Source organism: Colias philodice, chromosome 22 (assembly GCF_061535455.1).
Source record: "Colias philodice isolate Cphi_HAF_F1 chromosome 22, ilColPhil1 Martin Lab GWU primary, whole genome shotgun sequence".
Taxonomy (NCBI): Eukaryota; Metazoa; Arthropoda; class Insecta; order Lepidoptera; family Pieridae; genus Colias; species Colias philodice.
In genome coordinates this window covers 3,344,356-3,368,771 of record NC_143107.1, presented here as the reverse complement: position 1 = coordinate 3,368,771, position 24,416 = coordinate 3,344,356, and the positions used below count along the sequence as shown (strand labels likewise).

The window sequence follows — 24,416 nt, the reverse complement described above, 5'->3', positions numbered from 1 at the left end:
TCCAGCGAGGAAACAGGGGACTACGTTTGTATGGAAAAAACTACTCTTTTGTTTGCTCTTAATGATTTAAAAAACATACCGGCCGAATTAATAACCTCCTCCTTTTTTTGAAGTCGGTTAAAAATGTATACCTAAATGTTGAATTTGTTTTATTTTAGGGTTCTGTACTCAAATGGTAAAAGGGGGACCCTATTACTATAAAAAGTTATACTATGCTATTACTGACTTTTGTTTCTGTCTGTTCATTTGCCACCAGGTTCATGTAGTTAAGCAATGTTTTCAAGGTTTTATATTGAATGTGTGACCATTTTTTTCAGTTTCATATTTATACGAAAACCTTAGTGTTTTGAGTCCAACTCGCACTTGACGCTTTTAAAATAAAAATTAAACAGTCGATTTGAGCTGCACATCAAATATTTTTTACAAAAAGCAATTGCTTTGCTAATACAATACGCTTGTCTTATAAGCCCCAAAGCAATCGTGAGTATTCACACGACCACTGATCCAGCCAGAGAAGATCGTGAGGTACCTAATCAGAATACCGAAGAGTCAAAAGTTCGACTACATGTCCATTTTCGAATCCCAGCTGGTTCCACTTGGTGAGCGAAAACGAAAGAATCCAGCAGGTTTATGATAAAAAAATATGACCGAACTTACCGTAGCGGACTTCTATAATTTGATATCATTTTATTGAATTACTTATAATCGTTCAAAAAATGTGATATTCATTTGATAGTAACTACATTAATTTATACTAATTAATGTTTTATTTTGTTAATGTGAATGTTAATGTTTTAGGTTGTTTAGTAACCTACTGCAAAAAAGATGACTAAGTCAGCATGTTAAGTGCATAATAATGAATTGCCATAACCTGTTTATTGTAGGTAATTTGCGAAAAACGATATCGAAGCTGCAACCAGCCCGCGGCAGAAAGCGACAGTAATTTGAAAATTAATTGTAATTCCCAGTCCATTTGTTGTTATCTGCTTACAGCGATTCCACAGTCAGTCGGAAATACTTATAAATTCCTCATTCAAATATTTTCTACTCCGAGAGGTCGTCTTCTACCGAAGTTGCGTGGTGCGCGGACAGCAAGCAGCCCGCGGCGCATCCCAGAGAAGAAATCTTCAGTCATTTGAAAATGCATTAGAATTCCCTATCCATTTGTTACATCTGCTAACAGCGATTCCACAGTCAGTCGAAACTGCTTATAAATTACTTATTCAAATATTTTCTACTCCGGGAGGCTGTCGACCTTCGAGGTTGCGCGGTGCGCGGGCAGCAAGCGGCCCGCGGCGCCGTCTTTTGCCGTTGCTATTCAATTACCCTTCCTACTATGGAAATTTCTATACAAAATTTTAGAAAAAAAAAATTCGCTTTTTAACAAAAAAAATTATATGCCTGGAAGCGGACCAGGTATTGAAGCATTTTTTACTTTGGCGACCCCGACCTATCTGCCACCGGTTCAGAGAACCATTGAATATCGTGATGTATGGAAAATGGAAACCGAGGGTCGGAGAGAAATTCTGAGTATGCAGTTTTGTAAATCTAGCCGATTAGAGCACAAAAATCAATTTTCAGACCAATCGTTAAGTAACCGGCGCCACCATCTTGCCTCGAAAAATCGGCCATTTTTGAAAAAAAAATTGCGTCCAATTTGAAATTTCTCGATTGCCCTTGTAGCGCCCCATCTTCCTGATCATTTTTTAGTTCTACACCCCCCACCTATCTCGCGCCGTTTCGGAGAGCCGTCGAATTTCGCGTTGTATGAAACTCGGAAACCAGCGGTGGAAATTCAATTATGAGTATGCCAACTTAATGTGCGGCTCGATTAAAGCCCCTGTGCCAAGTTTCAGCGCGATCGGACCAGCGATGGCCGTTTTAGCATTTGTATGGCGGCGGCCATTTTTTCCGCCATTTTGAATTTTTTTCACTATCTGTGGTAATTGCTCGAGGTCTACTCCAAGTTTAGTTCGAGCACCCCAGATGTAGCTGTTACCGTTTGCGCGGGCCGTTGACCGTCTCCGCGGGCTGTGAGAAAGTTCAGGATTTCGGATTTTTCTGGATATCCTGGGAGCTGGGCAAGTATGAATGCGTTATTGTTGTGTTTCCGCGATGCACCACCTCGTCTAAATTTACGTTTTTATGATTGCGCCAAAAATGGAAAAAATCCAAAATCGAGCGTCCCACTACGGCTCCCTGGTAGCGTCCCAGGGTGGTGATCATTTTTAGTTCCGGGACCCCCCACCCATCTCGCACCGTTTCCGCGGGCCGTTGGATTTTACGTTGTATGGAAGTTGGAAACGGGGGCCCGGAGCCACTTGAACGGGGCACCGATCGATTCGCCGGCTCGAACTGAGCACGTGTGCCAAATTTGAGACGTAAGGATTCATAAACGGCGATTTTGGCAAAGTATGGCGGCCATCTTGTTTTCGCGAAAATCCCCATTTTTCCACCACCCCTGGTAATCGCCACCAGTTCCGAGCATTTTTTGTTCAGACACCCCCCCTCCAGGTATCACCGTTTTTGCGCACCTCCAGGGGTCCACTCGGTTTTCGAAGATGATCGAGATCGCTATATTTTTCCTCTGGTCACTCGGCGCACCTCTACACGATCACGTCAAAATCCCCCCCACTTTCCACGTAGTTTCCGAGAAAACCGATGTCAGTCAGTGAGTCAGTCAGTGGTAGTGTAGCTTTATATATTATAATAACTAGCTGGTGCGTTGTGCGCGGGCTGCAAGCAGCCCGCGAGCCCCTTTTGCCCCTGGGTTGAAGCAATAGGGCAGTATTTGAAAATGCATCAAAATCCCCCGTCAATTTGTTATTATTTGTCAACAGCGATTCCACAGTCAATCGGAAGTGCTTATAAATTCCCCATTCAAATATTTTCTATTCTGAAATGCTGTCGACCTTCGAGGGCGCGTGGTGCGCGGGCTGCAAGCAGCCCGCGGTACATCCCAGGGACAAAAATCTTCAGTCAATTGAAAATGCATTAAAATTCCCAGCAAATTTGTTATTATCTGCTAACTGCGATTCCACAGTCAATCGGAAGTGCTTATAAATTCCCCATTATAATATTTTCTATTCCGGGAGACTGTCCACCTTCGAGGGTGCGTGGTGCGCGGGCTGCAAGCAGCCCGCGAAGCATCCCAGGGCAGAAATCTTCAGTCAGTTGAAAATGCATAAAAATTCCCCGTCAATTTGTTAATATCTGCTAACAGCGATTCCACAGTCAATCGGAAGTGCTTATAAATTTCCCATTCAAATATTTTCTATTCCGGGGGGCTGTCTACCTTCGAGGGTGCGTGGTGCGCGAGCTGCAAGCAGCTCGCGGCTCATCCCAGGGCAGAAATCTTCAGTCATTTGAAAATGCATTTGAATTTCCTGTCCATTTGTTACATCTGCTAACAGCGATTCTACAGTCAGTCGAAACTGTTTCATCATTTTGAGGTGTCTAATCGATAGCGGGCAGTGACTTTTCATAATAAACTGTTAAAGAGTTTACTTAACACGCTCGTCGCTTCGCTCCTCGCTACTTCTTTGAGTATTTACGCCGGCCGCTGACGTGACTTGCTCGCTTCGCTCGCTTGGCTAGTGCGGTAGTTCAAAAGTTAACCTAACACGCTCGTCGCTTCGCTCCCCGCTACCTATTTGAATATTTACGCCGGCCGCTGACGTGACTTGCTCGCTTCGCTCGCTTGGCTAGTGCGGTGGTTCAAAAGTTAACCTAACTCGCTCGTCGCTTCGCTCCTCGCTACTTCTTTGAGTATTTACGCCGGCCGCTGACGTGACTTGCTCGCTTCGCTCGCTTGGCTAGTGCGGTAGTTCAAAAGTTAACCTAACTCGCTCGTCGCTTCGCTCCTCGCTACTTCTTTGAATATTTACGCCGGCCGCTGACGTGACTTGCTCGCTTCGCTCGCTTGGCTAGTGCGGTAGTTCAAAAGTTAACCTAACTCGCTCGTCGCTTCGCTCCTCGCTACTTCTTTGAATATTTACGCCGGCCGCTGCCACGACTCGCTCGCTTCGCTCGCTTGACTCGTGCGGTAGTTCAAAAGTTAATCTAACTCGCTCGTCGCTTCGCTCCTCGCTACCTATTTGAATATTTTCGCCAGCCGCTGCCGTGATTCGCTCGCTTCGCTCGCTTGGCTCGTGCGGTAGTTCAAAAGTTAAATTACCCTTCCTACTATGAAAATTTCCATACAAAATTTTCGAAAAAAAAATTTCGCTTTTTAACAAAAAATTTTATATGCCTGGAAGCGGACCAAGTTTTGAAGTATTTTTTACTTCGGCGACCCCGACCTAAGTGCAACCGGTTCAGAGAGCCGTTGAATTTCGTGATGTATGGAAAATGGAAACCAGGGGTCGGAGAGAGATTCTGAGTATGCAGTTTTGTAAATCTGGCTGATCAAAGCACAGAAGTCAATTTTCAGACTGATCGTGAAGTAACGGGCGCCACCATCTTGCTTTGAAAAATTGGCCATTTTTGAAAAAAAAATTGCGTCCAATTTGAAATTTCTCCATTGCCCTGGTAGCGCCCCATCTTCCTGATCATTTTTTAGTTCTACACCCCCCGGCTATCTAGCGCCGTTTCGGAGAGCCGTCCAATTTCACGTTGTATGAAACTTGGAAACCAGCTTTGGAAACTCGATAATGAGTATGCCATCTTAATGTGAGGCTCGATTAAAGCCCCTGTGCCAAGTTTCAGCGCGAACGGACCAGCGATGGCCGTTTTAGCATTTGTATGGCGGCGGCCATTTTTTCCGCCATTTTGAATTTTTTTCACTTTCTGTGGTAATTGCTCGAGGTCTACTCCAAGTTTAGTTCGAGCACCCCAGATGTAGCTGCTACCGTTTGCGCGGGCCGTTGACCGTCTTCGCGGGCTGTGAGAAAGTTCAGGGTTTCATATTTTTCTGGATATCCTGGGAGCTGGGCGAGTAAGAATACGTCATTGGTGTGTTTCTCCATTGCACCACCTCGGCTATAGGCACCTTTTTATGTTTGCGCCAAAAATGGAAAAATTCCAAAATCGAGCGACCCACTATGGCTCCCTGGTAGCGTCCCAGGGTGGTGATCATTTTTAGTTCCGACACCCCCAACCCAACTCGCACCGTTTCCGCGGGCCGTTGGATTTTCCATTGTATGAAAGTCGGAAACGGGGGCCGGGAGCCACTCGAACTGGGCACCGATCGATTCGCCGGCTCGAACAGAGCACGTGTGCCAAATTTGAGACGTAAGGATTCATAAACGGCGATTTTGGCAAAGTACGGCGGCCATCTTGTTTTCGCGAAAATCCCCATTTTTCCACCCCCCCTGGTAATCGCCACCAGTTCCGAGCATTTTTTGTTCAGACACCCCCCCTCCAGGTACCACCGTTTTTGCGCACCTCCAGGGGTCCACTCTCTTGTCCAGGGTGTTGGAGATGTCAATATTTTTCCAGTGGTCACTGGGAGCACCTCTACACGTCCACGTCGAAATCCCCCCAACTTTCCCCGTAGTTTCCGAGAAACCCGATGTCAGTGAGTGAGTCAGTCAGTGGTAGTGTAGCTTTATATATTATAACTAGCTGGTGCGTTGTGCGCGGGCTGCAAGCAGCCCGCGAGCTTCCGTGTGCTCTAAGAGTTTTAATAAACGATGTTGTTTTTTTTATCTATAATAATTATTCTAGCTATCATCAGCTCTTGGACTATAGCAATATAATTTCTAATTTTTATTTTGTCAGAAAAAAAAGTCCAAGACAACACTTACTCAATTAAACAAACAAGTACTTAATCGCAATTCATCGTTTCATAATCATAAAATATATATATATACATGTATATATAGGGTATATTATGACAAAAAACGCTAAGAGATCATTGATGTAAAAAAAATACACCGAAATTGTACGTTTTTTCTATTATAATCATTAAATACAATTATACATGTTTCAACAACAGAATGTAATTGGCAATGTAATTTGTGTATTTTTGTTGTATGTACATACTTATAGTTGTACCAACTAAAAAGAAAATAACAAACTGACACATTTAAGTTAATTAAATGTAATACCTGTATATTTATACTGTGTTACATCAATCTTTAATATTGTTATTATGTTTCATAAACAAAAATTAGGCCAAAAATATAATTAACATACTTAACTGGTGATTCCATTTTGTACTGATACAAAGCCTGTTTTATATATACATATTATATATTGAAGAATAATAATTGAAAAAATAATGTTTAAAAATCTTACACCACCATACTTCATAATTTGATCGATATTCATTAATCATATAATATGTACTATGTACTACCCTATTTTTCTTATTTAATTAAAAGTATAAAAAAGCGAAATATAAGAAAAAATAAATAAATCAATGCTCAGTTTTCGAGCAGCCTAGTCTCTAAGATCCCAGCCGATAAATTACTTGTCTTTAAATACATATATTAAACATTATAATACAAAATTTAAATATCACTAATTTCTCTTTCAGTTTTGAACGACTTCGATAGTATAGAAAGCGATTGTTTTTAACAGAAGCAATAATGAAAATAGAAGATTGAAATTATTTAATGAAAAAATGATCTTGGCAAAACGTGTTTTTAAAAGATACAATACAAAATAAGATACCTAAATAATGTGTTTTAATTTCATTGAACATATTCATATACCTACAAATAATGATTACCTCTTGTCTTGTTTAAAAACTAACAAAAAACTGAATTATATAAACAAGTACTCCTGTGGAGTGTAGCTGATATTAAAATTAAATGTTAAGTAGGTAGGTAGGTAGTTCGTTATGTAAAACCTCGAAATAATAGTTTGTTATCGTTATTTTTTCTTATCTAGTTACATTAAATTGACTTTGTTGATTTTTAATTGAAGTTGTTTTCTCAATATTTCTAGTCCCTTAGGTATTTTAGTAATTTAGCTGCAAGCCAATAATTTAAATAGTAGTTAGGACCAATAATATTACTTAGTTAAAATCTTAAAATTTTCATTTGTCAATATCATTCATCAGTGTTTTTTTTTTTTTAATTCTATCATTTTATAATCCTCGTAGTGCCTTTTTTAATTTATGTACCTACCTACTGAATTAGGTGTTAGGAAGTTATACCTAAGTTTATTATAAAAAGATAAAAATATAGTTATTTATATCAGTTCCATCTGTCGGTTTGCAATGATTAATTTGTTAAGTTCTTCATACACTGTTTATTGAATCGAACATGTGAATAATGATTTTAGTAGTTCATTTCTATGTGTTTCTATGGCAAGTACTAAACATTGTCTTGTGTAGTAGATGATAGGCAATTTATCTAAACAAAACTTTAATTATTTCAATAATAAAACAGCTATCTTCATAGATTATTTACATATTATATCAAAATTTAGTTTCATAAAATCAATAATCATAATTATTTTTGAATTGCGAATAAAACAACAATAATTGAAACTAAAATGGTTTTATTAACATAACTATATTATTCAACTAATGGTAACAGTAATACATTTTTTCATACAACTTAAATAAAATCTATACATAAAAAAAACGTAGGAAAATACACTTGAATATTTTTTGGGTGCGATTTACAAAATAATAATCGAAGCAAAAAATATGCTACCCCGGGCTAGACGTAAACAGTAGTGCATGGATAAACTTAAAATTTTGAATAAATATTATAAAAACAGGTCGGATCAATATATTAAAGGCTAAACATAATATAATATAACATCTTGCTAAGACCAATAGGAGCGTAACAATGCGGATCTTCCACGGAGCACGATGGTGGTCTGTTTCGTGCTTTCACGTGTTTCTTCTTAGTGACGCTGCTTTGAGCACCTGGCGCGTCTGGCTGAAATTGTTTAAAATATGAATACATATTTTTGTTATCCTTTTTCACATGCATGAGTATGAGTATCAATCAAAAATCAAGAATAGTCCATAATAAAAATTAGATTGAAATTCAATTTATGAATAGATATAATATGAATTCTTGAAAGTCACAACTTTGGTTTTTAACAGCGATGTTTATTATAAAACTTATTGTTTGTGACGAGAGTTTTATAGTTAGAAATTAAAGATTTTAATGTATTTTACAACAAATATAGTTAATAGTATAAATTTATAAAAAAATATATTTTGTTCTAATAGTAACAGAGGTTGCATTGAGGAAACTATTTTTGATCAATACTTTATGTAGTTTGATCGTTTCATAAACAAAAATTAGGCCAAAAATATAATTAACATACTTAACTGGTGATTCCATTTTGTACTGATACAAAGCCTGTTTTATATATGTACAATATTTTGACTTCAATTATTCCTTTTATTTGTTGTGTCATTCCTCCTCTTGATGAAACTGTCTTTATGTTATAGAGTAATTTGTGGCATTTCTGAAAAAAAAAAACCACATTTAATGAAAACCTTCAATTTGTCAAAACTAAATCAAATAATTGGGACCACCACATTGCAGGCAGCTTTCAAATAAAAAAAAAGAATTCTCAAAATCGGTTTTCCCAGTGAAAAATTATGATGTAACAAAGCGAAAAAGAGAATAAGTCCAATTTCGAAGTCGATTAAAATGTAAATTTAATCATGATGTGTTATTTATTATATTTATGCAGTTTAAATGTTTCACAAACAGGAATTAATTAGGTCAATAAATATATTATGTACTTAACTTGCTATTTTTTCTCATCAAAATTCTTCATCAAAACTTTATATGTACTTAATATGTAAAATATTTTGCCCTCAAGTCCTTTTATTGGTAAAATAAGTAGTATCTTTCTTCCTATGGATGAAACTGGTCTTTTATATTTTCCTATTTCAACTGGGATTCAATTGTGGCGTTTCTGAAAAAAAAAAAACATTAATCAAGATATTATGTTTTTTTAATGCTCCTTTTTAGACAAACAGGAATTATGCCAAACAAATATAATATACTTAACTTGTGATTTAATGTTGTCATATTAAACCTATTCTTTTGTGTTGTTTGTCCGTCTTCTGCGATCTGGAAAATATGAAATATATAAGTTGTATCATAAATTTAGAAACATAATAAGAAGATTATAAAAGATAATATAAACCTATGACAAATATCCGCAAAAAGGAACACTGTTTTCAATTTTTTTGACTGGCAGCGAGGTGTTTCACATCATACTGAGCAAATTATATCTGAAACTTTCTGTATTAATGCAAAACTACCACCTCCTCCTTTATCCAGGCTTGGGACTGGCTGCGATGAGGTAGAATAAAATAATCTCATAAAATTTATTCTATTCACCCTCAAACACAGGCGGAGTTACCTAACTACCGTCTAAGTACTCGATATACACTAATTACTACTATTATACTTAACTATAAAAGAAATAAAAATTGTAAAGTGTGTTTATGATTGACACGTGTTTAAGTAAAGCGTTATGCGTGTAATAAAATAAAATTAAATAAATATAACCATGATTCTATCAAAAATACATACTTAGGTATACACGTAAATAAAATGTATGAATAAAATATCTACATTCTACATCAATAATTTACACGATCTAAATTAATTTACTCTAGTTTACTCTAGTCTATATACCTATAAACTAAACTTAATTGATTTTATGTACATAAAAATATAGTTTGTGTTGTGCATGTAAGTTTATGTTAAAAAACAAAATTGATTGATCTACATAGAAAATTGAAGCATAGCGAGACAAAATATTTAAATATTACTGTAAAATGCGCTCAGCGAATGTAAAAGTACGATATTAGAAGTAATGATGTAGCGCGTTGTACTGTAAATATACGTCGGACGTGATGCAATTTATAAAAATGAAATGATAGCCCTTCGAATATAGAATAACGATGGATCATGAAAGACGATAGCGGGCGCTTTTAGTCCAACGGAAGGAATGGATCCGCGGACGGTACCGGGCCGGTGTCGGGCGGAGCTGCGCGCGAGCGGCCTCGCTCGGCGGCGAGACGTGGCCGGGCCGGCGCGCGCCGCGGCGGGCGCAGGAGCGGCTCTGTCGCAGAGGTGAGTGCGGTGCGGTGAGGTGAGTGCGGTCGCTTTGCATTGGCGCTGCGTCGCGCCTGCAGTGATGGCGGTGGCTAGATGTAGACAGTGTCGAAACAATAGAATATTACGATTGATAATGCGGGGCGTTTCTCTCAAGTTGTGTGTATTAATATTTATATTACATTACATCTCATATAATATGTCATAATTGTGCTAACCTAACCAAAATATTTGCGTATTTGAAAAAAAAAATGGACAGATCACGGATACACAAAATAAAAACAATTTTATGTTCTTATAAATAATTGTTATTTATTCTAAGTATCAAATTTGATAAATGTTGAGTTATTATTTTATTAATATACCGTGAAATATTCACAAAACGAAAGATGTCGTTTACTTAAGTCAAAGCAGTATCATGAAAGGTCGGGAACCTTCAGAGGCTGGGAAACGTTGCCCAGGCTTTGTTTTCTCTTTTTCCTATAAATCGCATTTTACTTTTCCAAAAAGCTGGTAAATCTCAGTAAAATGAGCATTCTTTCGATTTCTTTTGCTGCAAAGATTTCGTAGTGGGATTATGTTGTAGGCAATAAAAAGACAAAAAGCAAAACAGAATATTGTTCATTGACAATTAAATAAAAATAATCATATTTTTACATTTAAGTTGTGCTTAAAATTCAGTGATTTAACTTTATTTACCATGGTTATTTCCGAGATACCAAATTAGGCTTATTTTTCCGAAATTAACCGAATAGAAATAATATTTATTAACTATCAAATTATGTGGTAATATAAAATGTGCTAACCCTAAGCTTTTTTTGATGCTGAGCAATGTTGTAAAATATAGATCGCTACATTATTAGGAAATTTTGCCCACCATTGTAACTCTTGTATAAAACAACCTTCAGTGGTAGTTATAATATTTCAAACGTTATTTAATAACATATTATGAGTAACCTGTGTTTTTGCCATCATGCACAAACATCAACTTGAATTTTCACTATTTTTGCCCGCGAAATCACACATGATATTCGACGAGTTACAACAAGTTGCTAATTTAAGTTAGCGACACATACGGCATGAGTGTTGTCAGATATAATGTTGCCAGTGTGAAGGTATTTTTGCAATTTAAAAATTTGCATATGAATTGATCTTCGGGCAAAGATATCCTTGGTAAAAAAATCACAATAAGACACTATGCATTTTCGAAGTAATTATGATATTGATTAATTGTTTTTGATAATATAGTTTTTTTTTTTTGCGTTGAATTTTATATATATAAATATTCAAGAATATGGTTATCATACTAACAAAAGATGTTTTCAATTCTTAGAGTATTTCATACATTTTACATTGTCTTACTAAAATATTGTAAATAACAAAAACTTATAGGTGATACGTAAACATAAAAGTTCTACTTATGTATCTAAGAAAAACAAAAATTATATTTTATAGATATATTATATGCATGTGAAAAAAGCAATTGATTGTAGTTTACTAACAATTCTTCAGTCCTCGATTTAGGTTTGGAGTTTGTACGATAACAGTACTTACTACATAGTCACTTTAATTATTTTAAGCAAGCAAGCAATGAAATGTTACAAATTACAAAATAAATAACCAGTCGACCAGTTGTATTCCTACATTAGGTACATTAAGATGAAATGTATTTTACATAATGATAGTATGTAGGTACTCTATATACAATGAGTTCTTAATATTACAGGTTAACGTTGCCTTTGTTTAAATTACATAGTATAAACTATAACGTATTAAGAAGAATTTAGAGAAGATATAAAGAAGAGAAAAAAGAATAGGCACAGTCGTGTAATTAAATAACACGAAACGAAAAGGGCGAGTTACATAAGAAGGTATAGCGAAAAAATAGAAGAGTTGCCTGATACTTTAATTCAATAAAGTTTCTCTCAAAGAAGAGAAGGCAGAGTAAAAGTAAGGAAGAAAGTTTTTATTTTTGCAATACGAATTACAATATTATAACTTTAAAATTTATTGTAAAATAACTGTTGACAACGTAATTTGGGAATGTATGTTAATATTTTTTTTCTCATAAGTACTTACATAATAATCGACAACCAACATTTGTTTTAAACTTTTGTTCCATTTAAAACGAGATAAAAGAATAAATTTATACGAATACATTTTTTAATACTTAATTACTTATATAATAAATCTTGATCTTGCTTGATTGAGGTGATTCAAAATACTGGAATTACTAATTATACGCTATTCACATATCGAACTATTCCACCATACTTCAATACTGAATACAGTCAAGTATTTTTATGTAAATTAAAATTCATTAACTCCACTCGCTTGCAGGATCCGTGCGATCAACCCCACCGGGTGAGACCCTTTTGGGAAGCCCAGCGAGTGCGATCAGCAACCGGATAGAATTCATGTTCTTGTTTGGATGTCGTTTCAGAAAATATTATCATACAAATCAATCATAAAAGCATAGCCTTCAGTGTTTTATTTGATGTCGTTAATATTAGGATTTTAGTTTCATGTTCGTTCGGTTATAATTTGCACTTCAGTTTAGTTCCAAAACTATGTGACCTCACATTAAACGACGGCAACTGGATCATAATGCCATTTTGATGATTTCATGTTTGTTTGGCTATTGCGTCTGACCAATGTTTTCATTGTTCTCATTTCTACATATATTTCAGTACGAGACCGTATGACTGTTTATTATAATAGTAAAATGGCTATTTTAATTATATAACGTATGTAATTCCAGTATTTGTTTCTTGTTTCGTTGATGCGGCAAATATATTCTTGATGTTCTATCATAATTATTTTTTTCGTTTTTTTTTTTTGGTATTTTTTTGTTTTTGTTCTTTTTTTTTGGCTTTTTTATATTTTTTGTTTTCTGATATTTTTTATGTATTTTTTTTGGTAGCTTTTGCTGTACAATTTGCTGTTTTAAATATAATTATTAAAAATATATTTAAATTTATACAAATTAAAGGCATACGAAATAATCTAAGAAGTGAAACTGCCACCCTATTATTTACGTTAGTAACAAATGCTTGAATTTATTCGATGTGATGAATAACCATATTCTTGTGACAATATTTTTTACATAAAATACTCGTAAGTGCATATGCATGCTTTGCGCAGGTGTGATTATTATAATACATAATCTGTAATCAAAGTTTCAATTTATGAGGATTCGGGTATAATTTACAATTTAAGTATTGAAAATGTGATGATTGGTGTACAATGGGTCATCAGCTTTGCTTTGAAGAACACTTCAAGCAAATTTTTATATTGCTAAAGTACCTTCATACTTCATACATTCAAAGTATTTGGTGTAAAATAGTTGGTTAATATGTCTGACAACACCGCCTATTGAGTGTGTCGCTAACTTAAATCAGCAACTTGTTGAAACTCGTGTGATTTCGCGGGCAAAGAATGGTGAAAGTTCAAGTGATAGTTTGATGGCTAGTTCAAGTGATGAAAACACAGGTTGCTTTTACTCATAATATGTTTTTTGATGCGACCATCGTTGATCTTAAGGCCCCAAAGATTTTCTATCGGGTTGAGGTCCGGCGATCTTGAGGGCCACTGAATTACCCTTACGTCAGTGTGTGAACGAAACCAGGCTCTTACGATCCTCGCATTATGAATTGAACAATTATCTTGAACAAAATCAAATTGTGGCACTTCGTTCTCCGGGTAAACATTACGGACTGTCGGTAGCATTGCATTCTGAAGCACGTCGATATAATTTACAGCCGTCGCTCGAGGAGGTAGAGAACACAATTCTCCTACACCATCCGCACTCATAAATATTTTCGGAAATTCGACCTGATTCTCTATTTGGGATTACATGATCATCTTTATACCGCGTTGAATTATCGCCAAAGGTGAAGACGTCCATGCTGACTGGATTTAAACGTTTTTTCATCACAAAACACTGTATTAGACCAATCAAACTCTAAGCGCTCTCTGGCGAAGTTCAGACGAGCAAGTCTGTGAGCATCCGTCAAATATATTTTCTTGACGTAATGCCTGTGGTGCAACCCCATGTAATGTAGATGATTCCATATTGTTTGGGCACTCACATCGAACATCTCCGCAAAATGTTTTGTGGGCTCTTCTCGTTCTCTATCGTTATTGGAGAGTGCAGGCCGGCGACCACTTCTTCTGTGATCCAACAAACTTCCCTCCTGTCCTTCACGATGAATCCAAAAGCGGACAGAATGCCTCGATATATTCAAATTCCGGGATATCGCACTGATACTGCTTCCCTCATTAAATTGGGCAATTATTTGTGCTCTTTCGGCAATGGTCAAGTTGGCAGGCATTGAGATGATTTTATATGCAGTTGATTGAAAAATAACACGGAAAATATATCGATTTTTTGCATATACATATTTGACAAAATGTCAATTGTCAGTTTTCTTTTTCAAATGGAATTCGGTTGTCTATTTAAATAGTTTTTATTACTTTTGTTTGGAAACATTTCAATTATTGCTTTGTAGAAAGTAATGTCCTTTTCATTTATACTAAAGGTTAAAATGTCATGTACTTATATGTGACATATGACGTATGAATACTAAATACATAGGTTTACGTCATGATAATGTTGTCTCTTTCAGTAATATCTTTTTATAACGAACCTTGTTGTAATTTTCGATAACCGGGAAACTAAATCAAAACTGGTACACCACTTTCTTGGATGACCGTACAATGATGGGCAAAATTACCTAATAATTATACAGTATAGTATATTAATAAACATGTCCATTTAAATTTTGTTTACATGATAGTGATAAAATTCACTCAACATTTTATCAAATTTGATACTTCGAATTAATAACAATTTATAGGAACATAAAATTAAAATTGTTTTTATTTTGTGTATCCATTTTTTTTCAAATACGTAAATATTTTGGTTAGGTGAGCACAATTATGACATATTATATGAGATGTAATATAAATATTAATACATACAACTTGAGAGAAACGCCCCGCATTATCAATCGTAATATTCTATTGTTTTGACACTGTCTACATCTAGTCACCGCCATCACTGCAGGCGCGACGCAGCGCCAATGCAAAGCGACTTAGGGCACCGCACTCACCTCTGCGACAGAGTCGCTCCTGCGCCTCCCACGGCCGGCCGCCGGCTCCGGAACTCACGACCTACCGCCTTGCAGAGGACTCTCGACACGCATTTCCACCTGTCACCGAGCCGATAAGGTCCAATCAAATCCATTTAAATTCCTATGAACCAAGCAGCTGCTATGACTTACGTATCCATGGCATTATTAAATATAAGAAAAGTTCAGTCAATTTTATAAATTACTGTCACCGCCACTGACATATAAATACTCGACAATACGCATACAACCTTAAAACCAATAACAAACTTATACATTCGCTCTCGCATTTTACTTTAATACAAATAATTTGTTACACAGTGTTTCAACTTTAACGTAGAATCAATTCGTTTTTTAATGTTAGCGTCGTGATGATAAGAGTTCATAAAAAAATACGCACAATGTAAACGTTGGCAACATGATTTGATTTTAATAATTGATTTCTGATATAGAACGGAGGTGAACAATTTCATTCCAGGAAGCCGAGTGTGTAATGCTTGCAAGTGTAACTCGTCAATCTACCAAGCAAAGTGAATAGTGTAATGCATGGTGGGAAATCCCTAAAGTAACTGTGGAATGACGACGTTATTAACGTAAGGTTTACCGTCTATTAATTTTTCCCTATGTACAAGAAGCATTAAATCGTTCCTATCCCGTACGCGACCTAATGCCACGTACAACTGTCCGTGACTGAAGACATCCGATCTTAAATCAATGCCAACCCTATTAATGGTTTGGCCTTGACTCTTGTGAATGGTCATTGCATAGCACACCTGAAGGGGAAATTGCAATCGACACATTTCTATCGGACTATTATGATCAATGGGGGCTTTGAACATGATTCGCGGTATAAAAAACAATTCGGCTATTCCCGGTTTCTGAACTGTTATCAATCGAGGTGAAGTCCCTACGATTATAACTTTCGTACCATTAACTAAATGATCCGAAAAACTAAGGTTACGTATTATCATGCAAATGCATCCTACTTTTAATGTGAGATCGTGTTCTGGTATACCTTTAGGGTGCATACCATTCAACACGTCCACGCCTAAATACAATTCGTCAGTGTCATCCGTGGCCGTTTTATCTACTGAATAGAAATGTAAAAGATCGCCTGGCAAACGGTCTAATACAGTTCTATTTATTTCCCTAATATTAGAATTGTGAGTTGAAAGAATGGCTCTACCTATGCAAACTTCTGGCTCGTGTTCTAATAGGAAATCCGAAAAAACAAAATTAATTAACTCATTTAAATCTGTAGTAAATGATAAAAGTGAAAGGTCTATTAAATTTTGACAAGATCTGCCGACCTTTACCGAATGTAAAGGCAAATTGTTAGAACCTATTTGAAGCAAAAAATCGGAAAATACACTATCTTCACTACACCTCTGAGGTGTAGTTAGTGAAAAAGTCTTTAAACTCTGCCATAAGGGCGATGATTTTACTGAGGCATTAAATATATCGGAATGACACTTGGCATTGGTAACTACTGGTGGAATCTGACGAAAGTCTCCGGCAAAGATGATAACCTTTCCCCCGAAACTTTTATTAGACTTTGTCAAGTCTTGCAAAGACCTATCTAACAAATGAATGAGGTACTTGTGTACCATCGGCGCTTCGTCGTAAATAATTAAATCGGAGTGTAGTATGAGTTCAGCTCTCTGGGTTCCGTTTGTTACATACCAATACCCTAAATCGTCAATAGCGCTCAACGGATACCTAAACATACTGTGCGCGGTCATACCGCCTACATAGTTCTGCGCGGCAATACCTGAACTCGCAGTGCACAAAACTACACCGTTTAGTACGCCCCTCACGTACGCTGCTATCGTATTTAAAAGCAACGTTTTACCAGTGCCTGCCGGACCGTCTATATAAATAGCACTTTCGTTACTATTGCGAAAAACATCATCAGTTAGCAAATTTTGCACATATTCGAACACTTGCCGCTGGTCATGAGACAGCTTGGGTGTCCAAATATCTACAAATTCGCGTAACCCGTCTGCATCGTGTAGAGCCTTCTCACGGCCTAATTCGGTAGTGTCATCGCGCGCGTCAGGCAAACCCTGCTCTAACAAACACGTACCATGTTTTCGCAATAGACGGTCAATTTGAACCAAGGCCTGGGTGTACGCTCTATCCGGATCGTTATCTACGCGGTTAAGGATGTCTTCAGCCAGCTCATTTTTAAATTTTTCCCACAGTGTCGCTACTGCTACCCCGTTAACAGCCAATAATACGAAAAAGTTACGCAGGCGTGGTCCGGTCAAAAAACATGAAGCTTCCTGCATAGCTATCTCGTATTCGGCTTCATCGTTGGCGATCCCAACGGCTTTAGCGGCTTCCTGGAATGTGTTACAATTTGGACCACCCAAATTATAAAGATCCCTGTAACTACGGCAGGGGTGTAAAGCTAACAGTAATCTTAAATAAAATTGTTCACCTCTGTTGGGCGCGACCCAAAATAAACGCGTCACTATTTCTCCCCTCTGTCTTTTAGTCAAAAATTTTCCGTTATTCATTTCGTAAATGATTGTATTTTTTGTTGAGGGGCGGCTTGAATGAACTATGTACCTCTCGTAAAAATCTAAATATGTTAACCTATCAAATTCTTCACCGAGGGGACGATTAAAATACGTGATGAGATCTGAATCTGAATTTTTAACCGCACGTTCTTCATTTCCCGCCTTAAAAAAAACAGACTGGTGATTTTCTAAATGAACATCTAACATTTTTACAGTAGGCTCACGTCCCGTGACGTCAAACTCAAAAACTCTCCAAGCAGCCTCACCAGAACCGATGTATCGTTTTGTGACGTACTGTTCTATTTCGTTATTTTTGTGTTCATCTGGAACAATGGCGACTCGAGCCTCGTCTGGACCTTTGGTCATATATTTGAAAAGATATTTAATTACAGTTCGAGTGGACACTGATTCTAAATTTAAATGACAATCGTATCTAAGGAGAAGGGCAGCGTTGTATGGTACTATCCACAAATCACTAATTTCTACATCCCTCCCTCTGTATTTAATGGTGGCTGTATTTTTACTATTACGCTTTAAATTTATAAACCCTTTATCATTACAGTGTGTGACCTCTGTCTCTGGTTTTGGGAAATAGCTTGTACATTTTTTTTTTTCACTATCCCAACATTTTAAATCTGTCCTATGCGGTGGACCGCATGGACCATGAACCATATAATCTAAAACGGCTTTCCTCAATTTTCCATCAGCTTCTGAAGCGTCAGGAATATCTGCTCTAATAAATTTATCTACATCAGTACCGTGAACGGGGCCACCACCCTCGACTGCAAAACAGATATGAGCGTGTGGTAATCCCCGTTTTTGGAACTCTATTACATATAAAATATAAACAATTTTACCAAACCAAACCCCTGTGCGAAGATCCCTCAAAAGTTGTTGTAATTTAATATTAAAAACTCTAGCACAAATTGAAGGCGTATTATGATGACCTGTTGTTGAATTTTGTATTTCAGGCCATTTGGGATTGCATGTTAAAGTTAAAAGAAAAGATGGCAATCCTAATCTGTTAACTACAGCCATAGCATCCATATACTTTTGCTTCATATATCTAGGCCCCCCCGTGTAACTACTCGGCAAATAAACTCTACCAGGCACAACCCCACCCTCTCCTCGAATAGTCTCATCTACACTGATTTGCTGTAAAACTGACTCTACTTCTCTTAATGGAGCGGAACGGAGAGCATTATCCGTGTTACCTTTTTGGATGTTATACAGGTAACGAAGTCTTTCTTCTAAAATCCTACATTGCATATCAACTAACCACTCTTCGGACAAACGATTATAATCGTTGAAACGGGGTTCGCTCAGAAGGAGACATCTAACGTATTTGTTCTGGGTTAGTTTTGCTCCATTATTGTCCGTTTTGTTAGGAAACCATCCAGGGTTACCGTGCGGATACAATAATGGATATTGAAAAGTTTCATATAAGGGGTGCATTATATCTACTGTGTGAGGCTTTTTGTCGCCAATTTTCCAGATTGCAATGGCGCGCGGAATATAGCGCTCCTGCTCATTACTAATAATGGCAGCAATCTCGTTGCCCAAAGGCATATCACCGAGAATGTTGCCATGTGTGCGTCGTGTGGTGTGTTCAAAAATGAGGTGTGCGTGGTCGGATGGTTCTTGGCTCAGCCGCTTGAAGCACTCTATATAAGGGTTATGACTATGCAAGAAATTAGTGATGGACCGAATGACTGTTAAATCTAGATTTAAATTTGAAGCGATGCTCTCTCGCTCACTGTTATCATAAATATAAAGTCCAGCCGGGTTAGTAGTTTCTGAGTACGCAAGATCGAAAACTCTGTGATAAACCCTCCCTTGAATTTTTAAAAATGATACCCCCGTTGTTGGATGTTGAAATCCGTGTGAAACACCTAACGCACTAAAAGCAAATAAATTATTATAAGCCCTTGGTTTATGCAAAAAGGAAGGGAAGCTATAAAATGGTTCATTTAAAGGCGGGAAATTCTGAACGTTATAAGCGCCAGCCCCACAACACCACTTGATACGATTCTTTTCCTCAAAGAACAATCTAGCATTACAGTACCTACACAAAAACGCTTCCCTATCTAATAATGAAATGTTTTTAAAACTATACAATTTGACGACAGTTAAGCCGTCGCCACTCTTTGTACCTATTAAATTGTTTGAATTCCGTAATTCAACGTCTAGATTTCGATTTACTTGATTGTACCTATCTACAGCTTGCCTATTAACCTGCGGATTAGATTGTGTATACTTTTGAACGGCTTGCCTATTAACTTCTGGATTACTTTTACTAAACTTTTGACTGGCCTGCCTATGAATCTCGGGATTATTCTTACTATATCTTTCGACTGCTCGTTTATTGATCTCGGGATTACTCTCATTATATTTTTTAACTGCCTGCCTATTAACCTCGGGATGATTCTTACTATATTTTGTGACCGCTTTTAAATGAGAATCTGCATCTATAGATCGCCTACCTGGTCGTCCCCTTTTACGTCCTACCTCTACTGAATTTATTGATGAACTATCATCCGAATCTAAATTGGCATTGTTTTGTTTGTGTGCTTTAGAATTATTTTTTTTAGCCGGTCTACCGCGTTTCCTACCTACATTACTAACGTCGGGTAATTTTGTGATGCAGACAACGGGTGTGAGTGTTGTTAGTTTAGGGTCGCGAATATTTTTTAGTAAAATTATTGGTTTTAGGGAATTTAGTTTAGGGTCATATTTTGGGGGTATACCTTTTTTAACTAAAACTACTGGCTTTAAAATAGATAATTTAGGGTCGTCTACACTAACTAATTGGTCGTCTACACTAACTAATTGGTCGTCTACACTAACTAATTGGTCGTCTACACTAACTAATTGGTCGTCTACACTAACTAATTGGTCGTCTACACTAACTAATTGGTCGTCTACACTAACTAATTGGTCGTCTACACTAACTAATTGGTCGTCTACACTAACTAATTGGTCGTCTACACTAACTGATTGGTCGTCTACACTAACAAATTGGTCGTCTACACTAACAAATTGGTCGTCTACATTAACTAATTCATTATTAATATTTACACTATGAAAATGATTTAAAATAATTTTATGGATTTGATATTGACTACCAAACGACGGATTCCAAAACAAAAATTTTGCAAGAGTATCTATATTGTCGCACTGAAAGAGACGTGCGGCTCCTACCGAATGCGGGTTATGGACGTATTTATTATTCGCGTCTACGTTATGGCTATTAAAAATAAAATATTTATTATTTGACCTCCAAAAAGATATTGTATTATTGGCGCCGGTGAAGAGGTAGCTATGTGTGGAGTCGTTGTGTGTAGTGTGAAATATTTTATTTTTTAGGATTAATTTTAACTGTAAAGTGTAAGTGGCTATGTCGCTGTCACATGTGGGAAACAGCCCGTTGTCGATCCAACTATCGTTGTCTGCCATCGATTTAATTTTAGCCAAATAGGTCCCTACACGTATATCAGAAGGCAATTCTTCAGGGTATAAATGAGGATGATTGTGCGCAACCCCAAGTGGTCTTATTTGAATATATAACATATCACCAAAGTCTAAAATAGTGTCTATATTTTCCTGAGAAAATACGGCCCTATTTAGAATAGAAGAATATACAGCCGCGCATGTTGCCATCGCGACACATTGTGCGTTGTTACCCTTAAACCGGGGATCGGCTTGATGCGTTGACCCTTTAATAATAATTTAACCGATTAAAATAATAATAAAAACAAAATGACATTTTATCAGGTCAGAAAAAACATATGAATATAGAAACATCTATTATGTAATATATGTTAAGCAAATTGAAATGTTCCAAACAAAGAATGCATTGTATGATTATAAAATAAAAATCCGTATGAAATAGGTATATTAAAGAAAGTATCCCTAGTGAAATTTCAAATTACCAGTCCATAAAATTTTTAACACAAAAATATCAAGTCGATTAGATAGATACCTATTGGTACGGGAGCCAGGTACAAATTTAGTTAATTATTTCCTCTCAAGAGATAATTCGTCAGACGCCTCAGAGTATAGTATTATAAAGCCTCGTGAACGTCAGCTGGCGCTCGGTCGGGGGGGTGAGCAGTTGTAGCCTCCCACGCACGTAGGAAAAAAAAATACATTCATTCATTAATTTCCTCTCAGCAAAAAATTTGTCAAATTGTAGCTAACCCAATATCTCAACGAAAAAAAATAATCAGCTGGTTACAACATGGTGTATTATACGTCAGCTGGTGTCTCGAACATGAAAGTTAAATTTAAAGAAAAATTTATTTCCCGTGATTTCCTCTCAAACAAAAATTTACCTGATGATAGCTTATATGTAACTGTGGATAAATATATAGGTCAGCTGGCTGTATCTTGGTGAAAAAACCGTCAGCTGATACGGGAGGCTACAACCGCTCTTCCCCCCAACCGAGCTCCAGCTGACGTTCACGAGGCTTCATAATACTATACTTTGATGCATTTTACTAATTACGGCTTGAGAGGAACTTGGTCATAAAATCTGTTCCTGGCTCCCGTACCACTCTAAAAAATACGTAACTCGTTACGAAATACCTATGAATAGAAAATGTGGCGTCATTGTAGGTACCTACCCCGCAATCTATAAAAAAATATTCGCAACGAGACGTAGCAGTATACTATCTAATATCTAATATATATTATAAAGGCGAAAGTTTGTATGGATGTATGGATGTGTGGATGTTTGTTACTCTTTCACGTAAAAACTACTGAACCGATTACAATGAAATTTAGCACACATATAGAGGGTAACTTGGATTAACACATAGGATAGGTTTTATCCCGGAAATCCCACGGGAACGGGAACTATGCGGGTTTTCCTTTGCAAACGCGGGCGAAGCCGCGGGCGGTATTCTAATATCTAATATATCTAATATATATATGTATTATAAAGGCGAAAGTTTGTAAGGATGTATGGATGTTTGTTACTCTTTCACATAAAAACTACTGAACCGATTATAATGAAATTTAGCACACATATATAGGGTAACTTGGATTAACACATAGTATAGTTTTTATCCCGGAAATCCCACGGGAACGGGAACTATGCGGGTTTTCCTTTGCAAACGCGGGCGAAGCCGCGGGCGGAAATCTAGTACTCATATAATCAAAGATATCTAGAATTATTTAACATGTTCATTTTAATCCTATCAAAACTTACACTTACTATACCTATGTATTATTTTTATTACGCAATACGACGTATAATTTATGTAATATGTATCGGAAAGCATGTAACTCATTTTAGGTGAACTATTGTTTTTATAGGTAATAAGTCTTTAAACCTAACCTATTATTCTTTTATGGATAACATGGTACATAACTTTACTGTTATTGGCAATTATTAAGTCATAATACTTGGCTATAATTAACCGTATTAAATCAAAATCAAATCTTATTTATTACCTATCAATTAAAATTCTAGTAGGTATAGGTACTAAGTCGTTCTTCCGTCTCCAATAATATTCTAAAACCTGGTTTATAAATCTTGCTTTTAAGTTTAAGAGTAGGTAGGTACCTACCTACAATAATTAATGTAAGTGTAAATTAACTTTGATACAAAATTTGAACAATGTGAAAAATGAAGTGGAATTAAACCGAAAATCAATATAAATATAAAACGTTCAATTACATACAAATATAAAAGCGTATCCGGGCCAATTTTAACTACTCACTGGCAGAAAGCTTTCATTGAAAAGAAAATAGGTATGGAATAATATGTCGGAGACAATATTATCATGATTTAATAAAATTATTATTTTTACTATATAATAATATTTAGGTAAAATTTTGAATATAATACTGAAGGAAGGAAAATATGGCGACCGACGCCGACAACCGCGGCTCATGGCTGTGCCCGCTCATCGCGCGACATTGCAGATCCGCGATTCCCGCGCATTATTTTACAACGAATTATGAAAAAAATATAGTACTGACACCTACCTAGTACTTACTATATTTATCTATACTTAAGAAAATTACTTTATTCTGTAATCGATTAGGTACATACGCAACTACATTATGAAAAATGTTTAACACTACTTGACAACGGCAATTACGTATAAGATGATAAGTATTAGATAGGTACCAATTTCACAAAAAAAAATCTTTGAATAATTATAAGAAATATCTACTTACCTACTTATTTAGAACATTTCAATTTGCACAAAAAAGAAAGATACAACCTGATTGATTACCTAACAGAGCCCTATGAAAATATGTACCTATGTTAATTATTAAATCTAATAAATTGAATAAAGCTTACCGGTAGCGATACACGCCATTGCCGCTGCGTTGCCGCCATTCTTGCTAGAAGATGCTTGGAACATGGTGAGAGCACGAGGTCAGGTAAAATCTCGAAGTTATCGAAAAGTTACTGAAAACGATACATGAATATTTTAAAACAAAGCATTAAACAAACATTACTCGTTTTCATTAAAATAATCAATCATCAATTCATTAAAACCATTGAAAAAAAAACAAAAGAATAAATCGTTATGAATAAGAATGAAGACTTTTTGTAATTACCTAAACTAAGTAATATATTTAATCGTTAGTTAATTATTAATTAGCAAAATATATAAAGAAAACAAACTCATTATTCACTCAATTCACTCAAAAACAAAGAATATACTACTCTCTAGCTCAAAGTACAATATGAGAGCAATAATTAATGCTAATATGTAAATCGACTTACCCTGCGAACAGACGAA

At 36.3% G+C, this 24,416-nt stretch overlaps 1 long non-coding RNA gene across 1 annotated transcript; it reads right to left on the bottom strand.

The window, feature by feature from the left end:
* Positions 1-7,435: 7,435 nt before the first annotated feature.
* On the bottom strand, positions 7,436-24,416 carry LOC149478375 (uncharacterized). Its single transcript, XR_016317438.1, has 5 exons — positions 24,401-24,416; positions 23,969-24,079; positions 8,671-8,999; positions 8,239-8,382; positions 7,436-7,841 (listed from the first exon to the last, which is right to left on the bottom strand). It is a non-coding gene; the product is annotated as an uncharacterized LOC149478375 (long non-coding RNA).